Source organism: Myxine glutinosa, chromosome 6 (assembly GCF_964187855.1).
Source record: "Myxine glutinosa chromosome 6, kmMyxGlut1.1, whole genome shotgun sequence".
Classification (NCBI taxonomy): Eukaryota; Metazoa; Chordata; class Myxini; order Myxiniformes; family Myxinidae; genus Myxine; species Myxine glutinosa.
The window spans coordinates 53,986,438-53,990,749 of NC_136266.1; the positions used below are offsets into that span (position 1 = coordinate 53,986,438).

Genomic DNA, 4,312 nt, shown 5'->3' on the forward strand with positions numbered 1-4,312 from the left:
CGTGCAACGCTTATCATTGATTCATGAACCATACACTGCTTCAATCCATTAACTTTTCATTCACGACATTGGGATTAAAGCGTTATGGTTATATTTACTATATTATTACGATTACGAAAACGATACAACTGTATTAAGAAACCTGGGCTTAATTTGTCCGAAGTGGCCTGAAGGTGAGGCATGAAGGCACGAAGCCGAAGGCCTATACGTACTGTGTCGTTGGAAGAGCCGTAACGTCTATACAACAAACGACAACATGCAATTTAAGGCCATTTTCCCTGCAAGAGCGGGGGTTAGCCTTGCGGTCCCCATGACAATCTTCTCAATTTTGCCCTATTTTCTGCATCTCTGCTTGTTAACCCCCTTGCCCGCATGTCTTCTTCCACCGTCTTTAGCCAAGTCTTTCTCGGTCTTCCCCGTCCTCCACTTCCTTCTACATTTATTTCCATCACTCTTCTCAACCAGTCACTTTCATCCTTCCTCAACACATGACCAAACCATCTCAACCTGTTCCTCTTCACAGCATCAATCACAGGCTCTATTCCCATCATCTTTCGCAATTCATCATTTGTCTTCCTCTCTCTCAGCGACACTCCGCACATCCACCGAACCATTCACATTTCCACCCTTTCCAGCCTTCGTTGCTGCTCTACATTCATGACCCATGTCTCGCTCCCATAAGTCATAACACTTCTCACACATGCAGCATACACCTTTCCCTTCAGCTTCAACGACACTCCCCTCCTCATCACCACGCCACTCAGTTCCCAAAACTTCTTCCATGCACATCTCACTCTAGCAACCGTTGCCGAGTCTGATCCACCTTCTCCATTCAGCATGTCTCCGAGATAGGAAAATGTTTTCACACCTTCCAGCTTCACGCCGTCTCCAAGATCCAACTCAACATTTCCTCCATCTGCAGCTCCCTCTGTGCACACCTTACATTTGAATGTAGCTGCCACACTGGTTAATGACCCTCTCAGACCACAACATTTTTGATGAACCCACTCAGCGCACATTGTACATTGAATGGAGTTCACTCCGACACCCTTCCTGCACACAGCACAGGGCCACTTCCCAGTTCTTTCCACCTCACCACATGCTTTACCACTTGCCATCACCTTCGTCTTTCCTATATTCACCTTCAGACCTTTTGTCTCCATACTTTCCTTTAACTTGTTCATCTTTTCCTTCAGTCCATCCATACTTTCCGCAATCAACACCAGATCATGTGCACACAACAACCCCCACGGTAAACCCTCCTTTACGGTCTGAGCCAGCACCTCCATCACAGCTACAAATAGTAGTGGACTTAGTACCGACCCCTGATGCACTCCCACCTTCACCTCAAACTCACCACTGTTCCCATCCTTCGTCCTTACAGCTGTGCGCGCTCTATTGTACATTGCCATCACAACTCTGATCAACCATTCCTCCACTTCTAACTTCCTCAATGCCCGTGTCAATACTTCGCGTGGAACCCTATCGAATGCTTTCTCCAGATCAACAAACCCAAGAAACAACTTCTTCCTCTTCTCCATGTACTTCTCCTGCAACTGCCTCACAATAAAGAGCGCGTCTGTCGTTCCTCTTCCTGGCATAAATCCAAACTGCATTTCGTCGATCTTCACCTTCTTCCTTATCCTCCTCTCCAACACCCTTTCCAATACCTTCATTCCATGCTCCAATAACTTTATCGCTCGGTACGAGCCACACTCCAGAGGGTCACCTTTCCCCTTGTATAGAGGGACGAGGGTACTCAGTTCCCAATCCACTGGAATGCGGCCTTCTTTCACCACCAGATTACAGATCTCTGTCAGTCTCTTCACACCCCAACTTCCTGCTGCCTTCAACATATCTCCCACAACTCCCGTCGGCCATCCCGCTTTTCTACTCTTCATTGCTTTTATCGCTTCCTCAACTTCCTTCTCAGTTATCTTCTCTGCCGGTCCTAAAACTGGGTTACTCTCTATGTTGCCATCCCATTCATTCTCTGTATTCAACAGCATTTCCATATATCTTTTCCATCTTCCTTTAATTCCATCTGGGTCCACAACGATTTGTCCCACTTCATCCTTCAAGCAACTCACCCCCATCACATCACACCTCTCTTTCGCTATCTGCTTTGCAATCCTGAATACCGCTCTCTGACCCTCTTCCGAATCCAAGCATTCTCCGAACATTTTCCGACATGTCTCCTGCTCCTTTGCTACCTCTTTCTTTGCAGCCTTCTTGGCTGCCTTATAACTTTCATGCTCTGCTTTTTCTGCTCCCGTACCCTTCGCCTTCTGCCACTCCTTGAACTTCTTCCTCTTCTCGTCAATCCTCTTTCCAACTTCATCATCCCACCACCATGTTTCCGAGTGCCTCGGTGGTCCTTTTGTCCATCCACATACCTCACCAACGGCTCCCAACAGACTATCTTTCATTGACATCCAACCACTTTCAAGCTCAACCACATCATCCTCGACCCTACTCAGCCTCTCTTTTAATGCCTACCTTACTGTCACCTCTTTCAACCTCCACACCTTCATTCTCGGTTGGTACTTCACCCGCCGAGCTCTCCTCACACCTTTCACCCTTATGTCGCAGACAACCAAGTGGTGCTGTGAAACAGCCTCCTCCCCCGGGATCACCTTTGTGTCCCGGAGGTGCCCCCTATCTCGCCTACGCACCATCAGGTAGTCAACAGTTGTCGTCGACCCACCTGACGTGTATGTAACAAGCTTATTATCCCCTTTCTGGAACTGAGTATTACAAATCAACAAATCAGCTCCATCAGCAAACTCCAAAATCCTTTCACCTTCTCCATTTCCCACACCATATCCATAACCCCCATGAACTCCCTCAAAACCGTCCATACTCCTTCCTACATGTCCATTTAGGTCTCCTCCTACCACAACAACTTCCTCATCTTTCACGTTTTCCATCAGCTTCTCTATCGCACACCAGAACATGTCCTTCTCTTCATCGCTCCGACCACCCTGTGGAGCATATCCCGAGATGATGTTCACCAAGAGCTTTCCAATCATCATTTTCACCATCATCAACCTATCACTCACTCTGGTCACACTCACCACACTGTCTACAAACTCCTCAGAAAACAGGACACCAACACCATTCACGTCCTCCGGGCATCCTTGCCACACAAACTTGTATTTCTGTCCCTGCCTACCCTTCACCATTCTCACACCACTTCCCTTCCATCTCGTCTCTTGCACACAACATATGTCCACTCTTCTTCTGACCAATACTTCCACCACTTCTCCTGATGTCCCTGTCATTGTCCCTACATTCCATGTCCCAAACCTCAGAAACCGATCTCCACTTCAGGCTGTACCCTGCCCATATGTAGTTGTAATTGTCATGGTTCTCTTTTTGAGGCAATGTTTTTATGGCCGGATGCCCTTCCTGACGCCAACCCTCTTAGTCGCCTCTTACGACACGCAGGGATACGGTGTACCTATTCTAACCAGGGTACACACCGTACACACTGGTCCAAGTCAATTCATGTAAAACTAAAAGCACAAGGATGGCCGAGTCGTCCTCCCAAATACATTACACATACAAGCTCCTCCACAAGCTTGAGATCACCATTGATAACAAAGAAAAGGTTCATTTACACTGCACGTTAAGTAGCTAAGATGGCCAGGCGTACAGAATGTAAACGCAACACTTTCGAAGGTGATGATGCACGAAAGAAAATGCTTGATGAAATGAAAATGAAAATGCTTGGTGCACGAAAAAACGATCAATAAACTATATTCCCAAATGGAGCACTCCCAAACATACCCAAATAGACAAAGGGAAATCCAACTGAAAAACAAAGAAGTGTGATTTAGTGGGCACTTAGTCTTAAATCGGCTGGTGTATCTCGTCAGGAATCATCAAAGATCGTCCGAGGCCCTGGCGTCTTTGCGCAGCGTATCCCATATCCCAAATATAGTTTGGGATACGCAGCGTATCCCAAAGAGCCGTAACGTCTATGCTTTCAATATTTGATGGTAGTTTTAACAATTGGTTTGTTTGTTTCACACTGAATGAAAAACGTGAAGGTAGAGCATGCAGATTGTGATACATGACAGGTTCGACGATATGTCCGGCCTGAACAGCATAGGAATCAAAATGGCAGTGTGTGGAGTCAGCCGTCGTACCGCCGTAATGACGTCAGATCACCCCTGTCGTGTGACCAGATCCTCAGCTCTGATTGGTGTATGTTTGACGGGACATACGGGCATACAGACAGACAAACGCTATTCTAGATGGCTTTGCCCTATGGAATACGCTGTAAAAAAACGATGCAAACAAAGTG

At 46.8% G+C, this 4,312-nt stretch overlaps 1 protein-coding gene across 2 annotated transcripts in view; it reads left to right on the forward strand.

Moving 5' to 3' along the window:
- Positions 1-4,312, forward strand: part of THUMPD2 (THUMP domain 2 tRNA and snRNA guanosine methyltransferase) — a 55,335-nt gene that overhangs the window by 48,327 nt on the left and 2,696 nt on the right. The gene's annotated exons all lie outside the window — the stretch shown is intronic.